The sequence below is a fragment of the Poecilia latipinna genome, unplaced genomic scaffold (genome assembly GCF_001443285.1).
Source record: "Poecilia latipinna isolate Pla-1442-1.1 unplaced genomic scaffold, P_latipinna-1.0 Scaffold286, whole genome shotgun sequence".
In the NCBI taxonomy this organism is placed as follows: Eukaryota; Metazoa; Chordata; class Actinopteri; order Cyprinodontiformes; family Poeciliidae; genus Poecilia; species Poecilia latipinna.
The window spans coordinates 70264-85815 of record NW_015112902.1 but is presented as its reverse complement, the minus strand read 5'-3'; the positions used below and the strand labels follow the sequence as shown (position 1 = coordinate 85815).

The 15552-nt window shown below is 35.9% G+C and overlaps 1 protein-coding gene across 1 annotated transcript in view; it reads left to right on the top strand.

The window, feature by feature from the left end:
• Window positions 1-15552, top strand: part of LOC106948405 (catenin alpha-2-like) — an 88501-nt gene that overhangs the window by 17852 nt on the left and 55097 nt on the right. Inside the window, exon 2 of the mRNA XM_015034044.1 lies at window positions 1788-1851. The gene's annotated coding sequence lies outside the window, so the exon portion shown is untranslated. The remainder of the gene's footprint in view (window positions 1-1787; window positions 1852-15552) is intronic.

The window sequence follows — 15552 nt, the reverse complement described above, 5'->3', positions numbered from 1 at the left end:
AGCATCACACAGGAAATAATCTACATATGCTTGATCTGACCTCTCTGCAGGTCATAGACCCAAAGGAAACAATTTTATTTAACAAATTTTATGTTCTTCAGTCCAAGTCATATTTTTTCAACCCTGGGACTTCGAGGGGACTTCGTGCAACAAGCTTGGTTTTACAGAATAAAAACAGTACTCGGTGGTAATTGTAGAGTTCCTCTGATTACCCTAAAGCTCTCTGGTGGGAGACTTGGGCATTTTAGCTTATCACTTAATTTGAGATCATTTTCAGCACTTCTTAATTTGGTTTTCAATGCCTGATTAGTTTTTAAATCGGAGTACGCTGTTCTTCTGAGCAGTGCCTGGAATTACCCATTTGACTCAGATTTTCATGGGGGACGCCTTATAAGCAGCATGTATAATATTTTCTGCTTTCATCCTCAAAGAAGCTGCCACCTTTTTGACATTATTTACAAAATGAATGACCTTACTCATTGAACTTTACACTTCTAGTCATAATAACAACTCCTTCCAATTAATGGTCCAGTTACACAAAGTCGTTATATGAATGTCATACATAGAAAAAATAATTTCTGTCAAAAGCAGCGATTTGTCTGGTTGGTTATGATAGATCTTACAGCTTTCCCCAGCAGCTCAAAGGTAGGAATTTGTAGAGCGTAACACATTAAAGGCTCTGCTTGACAGCCAGGAGGAAAACAAGAGCTGGTAAGGGACAAGGGATTTCGTCTTGCATGGAGCTAAACACAATCCACCTCTATTGCAGACTTTTCACCACCTGAGGGAAACAGAAAAGATTCAGTTCATGCAGACTGCAGATGAAATGCATCAACCTTCTATGTAATGAGTGTGCACATTATCCTCTGTACCTTGGGAATAATGTGTGCACTCAGAAGACAATCTTGGCCTCTTTACATCAAAATACCAAACGTACCATAAATAACAGAAGACCAACGTTGGTTGCAGCAATCCTTTTTTAGACTTATACCTTACTATTTTTTTTTTGTTTGTTTTTTTTTTAGTTGTTGCAGTTGCTCCTGGTCTATGCTTTGTGTTGTGTCACCTATGTCCTACTTACTACTGGTTAACGGTTTGTTTCTACCTCCTGAGATGGAAGGGGGAGGGGGAATTTAGATGGGTCCATTTTGTTTCTGGACCTTTTAAGTTCATTGCTAGGTGTAAAGAGCATGCATATATAATCACATCTATCAATCTAAAACAAGTGTGATTAAAAAAATATATATATGATTTAGATTTAGTTTTTAAGGAAAAAAAACACAACAGGTGAGGCATTATATAAAGAATGAACATGGGGAGAGGAAGCTTGTGAGATCCTGGGGGTTTTTTAAAGTGCATGGTGGGATTAACCTTTTGAAATATATGCTGATTTTGAAAAAAAAAAAAATCGGGAAGCATTTCCCCAAAAAACAAAAAGATCATTGCTATGATATGAATCATGTGAATGTCAGATGGATGATGAGCCAATACAATATCTATTTTCTACATACTAAAATACAACCTTCAATCATGCTGTGTTTATGTTTCACTTGCAAAAAATAAATGTTCAGCTCCTCTGACCCCTCCACTTGAAGTCAAACAAAACAAAACAAACTTCTTTTACAGTTTTACTTTTCCTGTTGAAAGTGTGTTCCTCTTATCTCTTCGTGCTATTTTTATTGGATCAAAATTGCCAGTCAAAAGTTCAGCAGAAAAACTCATACAGCCCCATATTTGTCATTATTTTCCCCCCCATCCAGCTAATTTGCATGTCTTTTTTCTCTCAGTGGCTGGTGGCCTGTTTCAGCCTCACTCATCCAGAATTCTCCTGGGATGCAGGAAGTTCAAAGGGTAAGTCAAAGCTTATGGGAACTAATCTTCACCAGTACGTTCTCTTCCTCTCACATCACCATGCATGCGGTCATCTCAAGTGTCCCGAATGGAGATCTGGTGTTTGTAAGGAATGCAGTCTCCCTTGGGGACACCCATGTTGACAAAGGAGGAATAACAATATGGCACCGGTCGAAAATTATTTGTCTACATAAGCAACAACGGGAAAGTTAGAGATCATTTTTCAAAGTTCTCAGAAGTGTGACAAAGGTGCAAAACATATTTTTTACAACTATGAACATATTTTTCTTGTCTGGTTGTTTTGTTTTACTTCAGTAGTTTGTCTATTAGCTTATATGTAGGTTATTTCAAATATGTTTTGCTTGCTTGCAGCAACACCCGTTTCCTTACAGCTTCAAATTGTCATCCCACCGTCAATAACCCAAGCCGTACATCTTTATATGCACCGCTGATTTTGCAATCATTCTGCAGTTTAAAAAGCTTTATTTTAAGTGAGTAATGATGCCGTATAAATGCAAGGCATGACTTTCACTTTAATGGTCAGATTTCTAATGAACGATAGCGACAGACAGGCTAATATCTGTGTGTTTGTTCGCTGGTGTTTTCACTTATTAATTTTTTTCATGCCTCTTGACAACAACACTGACTCATTTATTCTTAATTAAATCTAATCTTCAGGGCCTTTTACTGTATTTTCGGTCTGCTTTTAAAAAACATCAGTAATATACCGGAGGAAAACTAATAATGAATACAAAGTCTCACGGAGCCCAACGTCATTTGTTAACACCCCACACACCCCAACATGCTGGAAACTCCTTTAATAAAATAGCTAAATGGCTAACTGAAGGTAAAATAGGTACAATCTCTGAGTTTGTGTTACTAAAGGTTTACTGACTATTATTGTATAGAAGAGGATCTGTTTTTTTTGTTTGTTTGTTTTTTTTGCCCCAGTTTGTTATTCCTACTTAGCACAGTTCTGCCTTTGTGAGCCTATACTGTATGAACCTTGTTTTTTACTACTTGACAACGGAGCTGATCTCTGAACCTCCGGTACTCAGGACAGAGACAAGTACATAAACTGGATGGATGGATGGCTTGTTTTCAAGAACATCCATTCATATCGGATATAATGCATGGCCTACAGAATGCATGACTTTCAGCATTTGTTCATGACTGAGGTTTTTCTCTTTTCCAGCTTGTTCAGCTGCAAGACATTTTTGAAACAGGAGTATATTATGCAGCATATAATTACCTCCTTTATTTAATTAGAACCAGTAGAAAAATCCAAATGAAAAATGGATCTGGACTTTTTTGGCTCTAAATCTTTCAATTTTTTCATTGCATCACAAAGTCAAGAAAATATTCGTCATGTCGTGTGGGTCATAGAATGAATCTGTTCAGGAGATTTATTAAAAGGTGACAGTAAATTACCAAACATCTTTCTGCTAGCCTTTCCTGATACCTTTTGTGTATCTCTTCATTATTATTATTATTATTATTATTATTATTATCTAGCTTGCATATTGAGAGATCAAACTGTGCAAAGACATTTTAATTATATTGAAATTGAAATCTGAAGATGGTCGTGCAGTAGAGTTCCTTACATCTAAACTGCTGCTTATTTTCTAATTATTTGCTTCTGGCACTGGATCTGTTTACTATTCATGTATTTTTTGTTGATGTTGTTAAATAAAGTGCAAATAAAGGATAAATGAGTATTATAGTTCGTTTTTAAAAGGTGTTTTTGGTAAGTTTCCCAAATAATAGGATTATTATCTCACTTGCTAAAATACAGATGCTTTTATTCCTGTTATGGAGCACCAATGATCTTCACAGGATGTAAATATTTTCCCCTTTGTTTAACTGGCCCTCATTGTTCACATGTATACTGTTGCAGTTACATTTTTATTTTTATAGTAATAATTGACTGTTTAACTTCTTAAATGTCACCTCAACAGAGCAACGATCTTTTACTCGCTGAGTGCATGCAGTACCTTATCTACCATAAATCAACAATTATGAAAATGTTGCTAGCTACAGAGGTTGTTAAACACTCCTTGTGATGCTGTGAAATGACTCATGGTACTTTCCAGCTTTTCCAAATCAACATATTACTCATGCTGGCAGCAAATACCTAAATGACAGATTTTATCATATGAACGGAACTGAAACAAATTATTTCACAGATTTGATTATCATTTTAAAAATAAACCTTTAAATGCACATTATTCCAATTAGCACAATATTGTTATATAATTATTGCAACTCAATGTGCAGTGCCCTCCTCATCTATTAGCACCTCTAGGGAAGATGTGCTAATAGAAAAGCTTATACTGAGGAAAAACGTCACTGGTGTCTTCTAACAATGAGCTCTGGATCTTGTTTTTAACCTTCCTCATCCAGCCCCATTTGTCAGAAGTCCACTTGTTTTTATTTTACCTTATTTTGTACTTAATGCTAGGGCTGTAGATATGGCCAAGTTTGAGTAATTACCCAGGACACATTGTATTTATAAGGGTTGATTGGTAACAGGGTGCAGGTGAGAGAGGAGACCAGGCAAGTAGACTGAGGGGGAGAGAGAGATGGCACAGAGCAGCAAAGAAATGTAACAAATAACATGATTAAAATGGAATAAAGAATAACTAAACACAAGTAATGAACAATAAACATTACCTAAAATGAGTAGGAGCAGCTGCCACCATCGTCCCAGTGACACAAAAATTGAATGTCCACATTCATCAAGAATTTTATTTTTCTTTAAGTAGTAAAGTTTAGCAGGGGTGAGAACAGCTTGATTCAGTGGCACAGGAAAAAAATAAAATAAATAAATCTTAGTAGCCTAACCTATCTTTCCCTAATGCTACAGCTGAAGGATTCTAAGTGGAGGCTTATGGATGACGGATCAGAACATCAACCAGTCAGAGAACATCCTCTGTAAAGAACTTTATTGTTTGAAGGGGAACTGAAGCTCAGATATTTTCTCAACTTCTGGCTTGATGGAAATGAAATGACACCAGTCTTATATATGTTTACGCCACAGCTGATGAAGAAAACTGAATCTTGATAAACAGTCTTCTATATTAGAATCCCATACACAAGATGACTTCTTCTTTTGGTCGGCTGCTTTCCCCGTTCCTCCGTTTTGGATCCAAAATGTGCTTTGTGCATTCTTTGTTAGAGGTTAAAATAATCAGCCAGTGTAGCATTTTTGACGTGGCCAAGCATTCACATCACTGCTCAGATCCACTGGGGCATATTAAAGGAGCTCTTGCCAAAGTCCCACACAAACTCAGTTTAATATCTTCTGTAACTTCTTCTGTCACTTTCATTCCAGTACAGCATAGATTATAGTCTAGAAGCACTTCACGTGAAGTAAATAGCTCACCAAGCTATGACAGTGAGTCTTTCATGGTCTGTTTATGACAAGTCATGTAATGTGCTGTAAATCACCGTTGAGGTGGCGACAGTGCTTCATTCACCGGCGAGAGACGCTGCACTGCTTATGACAGGACAGACCTGTTATTTATCAAAGCAGCGATCACATCCACGGTAAAAGCCACAAAATTCATTTTTCTTAGAATTATACTGCCTTGCAAATGTTTCACACTACTTTAACGTTTTGACATTTTGTCTCTACTATGAGCTTCATTATGTTTTATTAGCAGATAGTACTGTACATCAACACAAAGTAGGGTAAAGTTGTGAGATGGAAGGAAAAGGATACAGGATTCAATTTTTTATTTTATTTTTTTTATCACAAATTAAAATCTTAAAAGTCTAGTGTGCTCCATTGAATAGTCTGGCTGTTTCTAAATGAATGTGAAATTGTTTTTTTTTTTCATTTGAGGTCTGAAAACGCTGCATCTTTTTCGTCATTTTGACCATTTCTCAATTTATGCAAATACGTATTATATTTTTGCTCAGAATTTCGGAAACATGTTGTCAGTAGTTCACAGAATAAAATAACGATGTTCATCTTACTCAAACATATACCTATAAAAAGTAAAATCAGAGAAATTGATCATTTTTAGTGGGCTTTTAATTTTCTCCATATATATATACATATTCACTAACAGCCGATGTTATTTCCAACATCAACTGCTGGATGACATTTTCACACAAGCCTTTCAGCACCACTCGCCTCAGCCATTAATTATACAACAAGTCTGTGTGAGCGTCCTTGAGGAAAATGATGTCAGAATATTTTTGTTAATACTCGGCAGACTCCCACAGGTTTTCCTTCACCTAAATGAACATGGCACTCCTCAGCTGCTGTCAGTGCAGGTGTTCAGCTGTGGACATAATTTGGGATTGCAGCTGCGGGGAGCGAGCTTGTTTGTGTAAGCGAGCAGGTATCCAGCCCGGTGTGCTGTCAATCTGAGGTGAGGAAGTTTGATTTTGGGACTGTCGGTGTTTCTGCTGCACGGTATGCAGTATGCACATAGTGGGAGGATGTTGGTAAGAAAATGTCAATTTGTGTTTTGTGCTTCTCTATCAGACCACATATTTGTTTTTGACTGAATCCTGAGGATTCTTAGTTTACTAAATAATAAGGATTATACTTGTACAATGCCAAAACGTCTAGATTACTCACAAATATCAGTTCAAAACTAATCTCGTCAATAGCAGATTTTCAGATAAACATTTAGTTGAGGGTTTATATTTCATAGCTTATTTAGTTGGAATTAATTTAGTTTTGTAACACAAATGCTTTATTGGCTAAACACATTGGTAAACAGATGAAAAAATTTCCTGGCAGTAAACCAGGGTGAAACACAAGGATTACCAAGATTACCCACTGTGTGTGCTGGCTACACCAAAACGGTCTAGTCAGCACTAATGAACTGCTGGCAGAAAGAAAGAAACATACAGTTTTGTCAACTAACACCCAGTTATGTAATCCGAGTTTGGAAGGAATTGGTGCTAGAGAGGAACCCGGAAGGCGTAAAGAAAAAAAGAGAGGATTTACATCGCTTGGGTAGGAAGGTTCACAACCGGAGATAATCAGAGTTCATGGTATGAAGAAGGAATGAGATCTGAGCAGAGAACAGGTGGTTGGATCTTCCTTTTAAAGCCAACCTGTCGTCGCCTGACCACTACTGTACAGGGATGCAACAAAAAAACTAACTTGAATATGTCACTAAAAGTACTCAAGGCCTTTTGTGATTGCTGTTTTCAGTGTATATTATGTTTTTGCGTACCTGTTTCCTAAAAAAAAAAAAAAACAGAAGAAGAACTTGTCATGCATCTGGAAACAGCTGAACACTTCCATAAAGCTACTGATGTGGAGCAAAGGGTTTGCAGCTCCAATGACCAAAGCATAATGGATTCCTGCCATGAAGATGGTGAGGAGGAGGGGAACTTAAATAGAATACCGCCAGAATTTACACAGAGACGGACCAGAAGCATTATGAAAAATATCAACACAGTTATCAAGAGACATCAGTCAACAGTATATGTAGAAAAACAAGAGGAAGATTAAGCTGACCGAGCAGCTGGGGAACTGCCTGCTCATTCAGACAGATTGGTATGCAGGGCCATTTGTTATAATGTTGGAAAAGATATGAGATGAGATTGTTTCAGGTGAGAATAGTGCAGGTATTTGGCAGAGAAGTTTGTCTTCTGTGGTGGCTTTATCTTGATGAACTTCATTATGATTTGAATCAATCATTTGCTAATACATATGGACAAAATGGGGGTCTCTATGTGTAGCAGATACACATGGTGGTTTCATTTAAAATGTCCTTTTTATGACTTTTTTGGGTACATTCTTTGGTGTGCCCCGAAAATTTGGGGCACATAAAAAAAATAACTTTTTTGGGAAAGTGGGGGGGGGGGGGGATCACAACTGCTCCTCACATCACACCAGTTGATAATAATAATTATAGATTAATAAAATATTCAACACTTTTCTATATTTAGTTTTATTCTACAAACCTGTGAGCCAAACTTCTAATGTGCTTATCTGCAAAAATGATTAATGCACAAGGTTATATCTGCCTTAATCAGTAATTGAGTTTTTTTTTTTTTTGTTCTTTTTACTTTTTTATTTTCTTTGTTTGGGTTTTTTTTTATCCAGTTATGTACCACAATTATAGAGGGCCCCATTTGGAATTTAAATAGTGTTTCATCTAAATCAACTCAGTTCTTTCAAGGAAACAAATAAAAAGATGCACAACTAGTGCGTTTTGTGATGCAGAGTTGGAGGCAGGACCCCCGTCTTACAGAGAAAATAGTCATCAACACAGAGATCCTGAGTTTGACCTTTGCTGCGTGTCCTCCCCCCTTCTGTCTTCATTCATTTCCTGTCTGGTCATTAACTTTAAAGGGTCCTAGAGCCAAAATAAAAAAGATGCACCTCTAATGCCAAATGTGCTCTGGTGCATAAGCAGTACAGTGAGGACAGAAGTATTGCTTCTGTGCACTAGTTGAAAATGTGGAAAGATATGATGAAGTGTAAATGTTGATAATAGTAATGAAATTAAATTTCTCTCTAAGGTCTTGTTGATAATTCAGAAGAAATGCCCAAGAAAAGAAGGAGCGCATTTACACCAAGACCAGAATACTTGTTTGATGTTGCAGAGAAATAGAGACTCACTTGCTAATAGTTGGGTGAACACTCTTTTGGCTGCAAAACTTCCTTAAATACTTGTAAATTAATTGATGAAATGCATAAAATTGTTATGGCTGTCAGGAAATAAAAACCTCATTTTATTGGTTTGCTAAAAACATTTGCATTTATTGGCTAAAAAGTCAAGTCTTTACCCTGTCTGCTAATGGAAAGATAAAAAAGCTTGTGAACCAAATTGCCAAAAAAAAAAAAAAATATATATATATATCCTTATTTAAATGCCAAACAATGTGGTTTTCAAATGATTAGCTGCATTTAGCTTAAAATTCAGTATTTGAATTGTATTTACTAATTTCACAGTGTTGAGGGGGAAAAATATGAAAAGCCTTGACAGCCTGTTGGTTTGACTCAACATTGAGAGAAATTCTGACTTTCAAGGAGAACGTATCTATTCACAGACCAACTCCACACCACTGAACAGCCCGGGGCGCGTCATATTTTCAGCCAATGTACCCTTTTAGCTACACTTTGTATAACCCATCTCCTGATATGATTCACTCCTCACCTACAGTGTGAAATTAACTTTGGGTCAAAAGGCTATTAGCGTCGCAAATGAAAAACCTTTCAAAGTGACTGATGATGAAAAGTGTAAAGGCTAAGGGAAACGTTAGGCTACAAGCAGTCAACACAAAGCTTAAAATGGAGGATTACGGAGTCAACTCAGCTTGGTTACTTACAAAAATGTGAACACTCTGAGGTGCAAGTGCTCGTCTTTTGTCTTATCTTTGATGGACTAAATGCTTTCAAAGAGTATTGTGATTCAGAGTAAGATTTAAAAAAAAAGAATTTCATCTGTTGAGGGTTGTGGGATTCATAAGACAGATTTTTTTTTCATGAATTGAAATTACAGTAAAAGAGCACATTTTGCACAGAGAAAGATTAAATGAACGCCTCCTTAAACAAACGCCGCAATCATACACTTGACTGGAAATGAGCACAAATACTTTTTTGCTCACTGAAAAGACAAACTAGTCGGTGTTTTCCTGTTATAAATCATTACGTGTCTACTCCGTTTCTTATTACGTAACTGCAGTTGAAATCTTAGCTCACACTAATTAATACAGATAACCACAAAAAGCACGGCTAAGAGAGCATCCCGAGGTCTCACTGGCGATTTGCTATTGATATGCCTTTTGACTCAAACTGAAACTAATGTTGGGCTTTTGAATGGAAAGAAATGGAGGTAATTATAAAATGAAAAAGTGTAGAAATAGGCAGGTATTGAAGCCTGAAGAGGATCAGAGAACATGCAATGTCCTTTTATGATGGTCTGGTGAAGTTGCGATCTGAATGCTAACATTGTATTCAAGTGTGGCATAAAAGATCATTTATCTTATGATACTCTCCTGATGCAACTCAAAGCAGTTTTCTTTTGTTCCCTTAATCAACATGTGTCCTAAGCTAAGAACCAGACAGGTATACCTTTATCTAAAGGTTCAATCATTGTGATTGATTAGAGTTCAGTGCATTTTTGACACTACAGATAATCTTGTTGCCGACATTTATCTTTATTTTGTTAAACACAAATATACTTTAAATATTCAAAGACTGCCATATGAATAACATGATTTTTTTAAAACAATATGGAAGTTGTGGAGTGTGACTAAATTGACAGTGTGTGACAAAGTGTGTACACCTCATAATAACAGGTGCCAGCCATTGAGTATGAGCCATTAAATGAATCATCACATGTGAGATGATATCATGTTTAGCAGCAGTGAATGATGGTGTCTTTGCCCACAAGGTGAATCTCAAAGGTACATGATGGAAGAGGGTTTTTTGTCAATACTGTTCCTCAAGATGGCAAAAATTGAGTTTTTATTATTTTTAAAATAAGCAATCACAGCATATTCTATTTTTTTACAGTAAAAACCCAACTCAGTCCAATGATATTAAGATTAAAAAATCTAATAACTTTTGCTTCACTTTTATTTATTCAGGTAAATCTCATTTGGAAATTAGGTCATATATGTAACAGTGACCTGTTTTATATAAATATACAAAACAACATGTAAAAAAAAACAAAAAAAAAAAACATATCAACCAGATTAACTGAAAGAACACAACTTAAAATAAAATAAGACATTTGCAATAAAATATCATGAGCAGGAGCAGACACCTCATTGTGCTTTCTTCATTGTACCAGTTATTTAAAAAAAAAAAAAAAATCACTTAGGCTCAAATAACCTACACAGCTTTTGGTCATGCTGTAGTTGTTCCAAGTAAACCTACCTTTATAATAAAAGGCTTTTTTTTAAACAAGTTCTATATGACCACAGCGTCTGCATGCATTTGGCACTGACTATCTCTACAGCTTTCAGGTAATTCATTATTATATAAAACGAAATAGCAATGATCCGAAATGGATCCTTGTGGAACCCCATTTTTTTTCAAAAATTGCTCTCGTATTGTTAACTTTAACATACTGTTCTCACTTTTTCATCCTACTCATAGACAGCCAGGGGCAGCAGGAACTGTCAGACTGTACTAACCTCTGCGTAGAGCTTTCATTTTAAATCCCAGTAATGTTTGAAACATGAATTATATTATGTGCCTCTGTCCTCAGAGTTTAATTAGGGAAAGGATTCTGCCTCACTGAGAAAACAGAGACCTCTAATTAGAGAAATGTTTTGTTTTTCTTCTGCTGCTTGTTTATTATAAAAAGGGTCTAAAATCATCAGTCATGAAATATTTCAAAGAAAAGAATGTACTACTTTTATGTTCTTTGCTGAAAGTATTGCTTAAAAACGGGAAAGAAAGAAGCAGTTCAGAATTGGATCTCACTGTCATGTATCACCGCAGTGGAGTTGATTCCCAACATTACTTGTGTGTGTTGTTGTCTATACCATTTGCAGTGGGTCTCATATTACCCAGCAGGGCCAAGGGGAGAGAGATGGTTCAGAAATCCTTCAGGCATTAATTGGAGCTTTGAGGAGCTTAATCAGCTGCTGTTGCAACTAAAAACTCCTATATTTGAGTTGTTTCTTATCTAAATAGATTTGTTTTTTTTGTTGTTTTTTTTTGTTGAACCGTGTTGGCACGAACATAAATGAGCTGAATTTTGAGATGAGGAAATAAATAAATTTAAGGAAACTCAATATCCACAAATAAGTCAGAGCTTGCCAATGGTTTTAACATGTCTTATGAAATGTTTACATTTATGTTTCACTTTTTTATTCTCTTTCCGTACTTTTTTTTTTTCCCCGTGGGATTTTCTTTTTCTGGATTTTTGGGAAATTTTCAAAAGTCAAATAATGGAATCGCAATTTTTTATTTTTATTTTCAGGCACAGTATTGACAGATCAAACCTGTTTACAATTGCCTTTGATATGAACTTATTTTTTTGTCTACCATCTGAGGAAGCCTCACAGTCAAAATACAGAATACAGTTTCTGTATTAATTTGGTTATGACACAGGCCAGGCATGACAGACAGCAGGACAGGAGCTCACTTCTGAGTTTTTTTCTGTTTTCTGATGGGAGTGTCTGATTTGGAGAAGGTCACTGTTCTTTTTTACCCTGGCTATATGAAGTCTGCCTGCTGTTTGCTGGGAATGGAGTTCCCAGCAAACATCAACAGTACGTGCCTGCCTGGGGGAAGTGGATTATATTATTACTAAATCAAATAATGTCTGTGTGTATCTAGCCCCCGTGTCTGGGTCATCACATTATAAAAAAATAGTTTTGATCGTTTCTCACAGAATGTCACAGGGAAAAATAATATTGTGTAAAAACTGTAAATATTATTTCTAGTTATAGAGGAACTGATTTTGGGCAAAACAACAGAAGAAGAAAAAAGTTTCTGCTTGAAGAAGAAGCTACATATCACTCAACACTGAAATCTGCCCCGGCTGCAAAAAAACGTTTTTGTAGAATAACTTTTACATTAGGAATGCTATATTGACATTTTTAACATGCATTAATAATACATTCATCCTGAACAACTCAGATGTAGCTTGGCTGAAATAGCTGTGTTTCCATTGACCATAAAATTGTGCAAACTGGAATTACAAAAATAAATTTGCTTCATGGAAACATGGGAATGTTGTTGATTAAAAGTTTTTCCACCTACTATGGAAACATATTTTTCAAATCATGAGTCACATCACTTTGCATACAGCTTACATTGGCTTATGTTGTTTTTCCCTTGCAGTAAAAAAAACCCTCATGCTGTATTAGACATATTCACTTTGTTAGGTTTTACAGTTGAGGTCTTTCTCAAAGTGCTTATAGTAACTCAACAGGGTTTATAATTGTTCCAGTAGTTCCAAATTATTCAACTTTGCTCTTCCATCGTAAGTTTGTAATTTAATAATAAAAACTGTAATAATGGAGATAAATTCAAGGTTTTATATAATCATTGATGAGCTCTGACATTTAAGGTGTATTTCCACTGGGCTCTACTTTACCCATATCAGATTTTTTTATTGGCAGTGCTAGAAGCACTGAGACCATCATATATAATGTGCTGCGAAACTGAATGACTGTCTGCAGGCACTTTCAATTTAACATGTCAAGAGGGTTGAACGTGTGGGAAATAGACAATATTTCACTTTGGCATACAACAAATTACATTGAGCAAACAAATATCGCTGTCTGTAAGTAAAAATAATTTTAATAGTTCACGCTTTGACTTTTAGAACAACAGGATGTGGTAAAGAAACCATATTTAGTGTTTTACATTTTTCTATATACAAGTTGAGGACACCATCAAAATACAGATGTCTGTAATGTTTTTTGATTTATTTTAAGTCCAGTCCTCAAAATCTACTATTGCATCTAGAGCAGTGGTTCTTAACCTGGGTTCGGTGAGTCGGTCTCAGGGGTTCGGCGGAGCCTCTGCCGCGGAGGTAAAGACACACTTGTGTAAAGTCGTGATGACGCCCCGCTTTGCCTTCACTTGCTGCAGAGGATCACGTTACGTTGCTGAGCCAATCAGAGCTGCGGAGGAGCACTGATTGAAGGAGCTAGGAGCTCAGTGTGGATTTGAACTTGTGTCTTTAATTACTTCAGCAAAACTCACCTTTTTTTTTACCAAATTCTGTAGCTTTCGGTGTACTTCTAAATCTGCTCCTTAGTCGCATCTTTTCGGGGTTGCTACTGCCTCTAGTGCCGTGGGGGTGGTAACACATGATTAGTATGATTACATTACTAAATCAGAATACCGCAAAGTCTTTATTATTAATTTTTCATTCTCTTAAGAATGTAGAGCTAATTAAATTATCTAAACAAGACCTTAAAGTGGTTCCAGTTTCTCTCGATGGCCAACCTGTTGAAACTGTGGAAAAATTTGGGTCGTTCCTGGACAGTCAGCTCAACTTTGCTGAAAACATTGACTATATTTTTGAAGAACTGTTCTAGAGACTCTACCTTTTAAGAAGACTTAGTGATCTTGGGGTGACCCAACTACACTCTAGTGTACCTTGAATTTGAAAAAATAAATCACTACAGAAGGGTTCAGTGAATGCGCATATGAAACTGGTGGGTTTGGTACCTCAAAAAATGTTAAGAACCACTGATCCACAATCAAATTCACAGCCAGGGACATAAGATGCTGATGAGCCATTTGATTCAGGTATGTTGGACAAGCGAGTTGCAGGCTGGTATAGCTCTCAAGGACTTGACTTGTGCTCCTCTGATTTAGATGATGAAGGTAATGATATTTTCCAATGCTCTTAATGATAGATGGGCCATCATAACTGGGACAGTGAGTTGTAATGCAAATTCAAGGTTACATTCCCTGTTTTAGAAGAATGTTTCTGACAGTTTCATAACTGCATTTATAATAGATACATTTCAGCATTGTATCGTACTATCTTATGTAAAATGTACTCTGACATATTTATATATGTATTACCTCATACAGTCACTGGGCAAATGCTGTCTTTGCTGTCCCATGGTACACAAAGATTACATCCACTCCCCATCCACTCTAATGTAAAAGAGTGACTTTTAAACTTGTAGAATAATTTTGTACAGGTTTCACATCTCTGTATGTTGGTTTTTCTGTCTCTCAATTTGAGATGGCCCTAATGCCAGCATCAAAAATGTTCCTTCTTTTGTTTTCAAAGACAGAAATGAAGCTTCTTGAACTGTTTTTGGGCTTTTTTTCTGCCTTGTGGCCACCATGTGAGAAAGACAAATGGCAAAAACTGCAACTGATCTCACGTATTCTTATTATATTAAGAAACTGAGACAACATAGATTTAAACTCTGTGTATGAAATATCTGTAAAATGTGCATTACACAATGCTAGGCTTTTTAGTACACCTTATTAAAGCCACATCTGACCTACCTTTTTGACATAATCTTGATTTAGATTTTGGTAAAAGGATTTACAGTGAAGAAAATCCTTGCATTTGCTTTCTGTTAGTGTTGCTATGATAATAGATTCAGTCCCATAATTATATTTAGAATTTATCAATGATAGGAATATTAATGATATTCAATATTAAATTTAATATGTCCAACCCACAACCAACTAGAAGGTGAAATTCAATACTTGTGCAAAGCACTTGTGATGTTTGCGTTTATAGTCTGCCACCTTGTGGCGGTGTTGAGTAGTTGCACACCAAGTTATAGAATATAAAGATTCTAATGGTACAAATAAATTTTATAATAATCGATCATATTTTATAATATTGTAGCTTACCGGTACACTATTGTACACTGTCTTATGCTTGAGCAGTAGATCTGCGTTAATAGAGATACAATTTAAAAGCAAATGACATAAATAATCCAATGTTGGTTTTATTTTTAATCAGTTCTTGATGTTTAGCTTATATATTGCAAAGGTTAATATTGTAATTATTTAATTTAATTTATTTTTTATTGTATAACAGATATTTTCCCTTTCTGTAATATATGCTGAACTGAATACGGATGAATTGCTTTCTGCATTGCATTTAATGCTGCATTATGCAACAACCATAATGCAGAATTATGGTTGATTCTTATATGTCACTTCCACTTAAAGAAATAAATGGAAATACTGTAAAATCGTCCTGTGTAAGAATGTTAATGTCAGTGGTTCACACTAGAAGCAGCTAATTCACTAATTGCTTTGGTTTT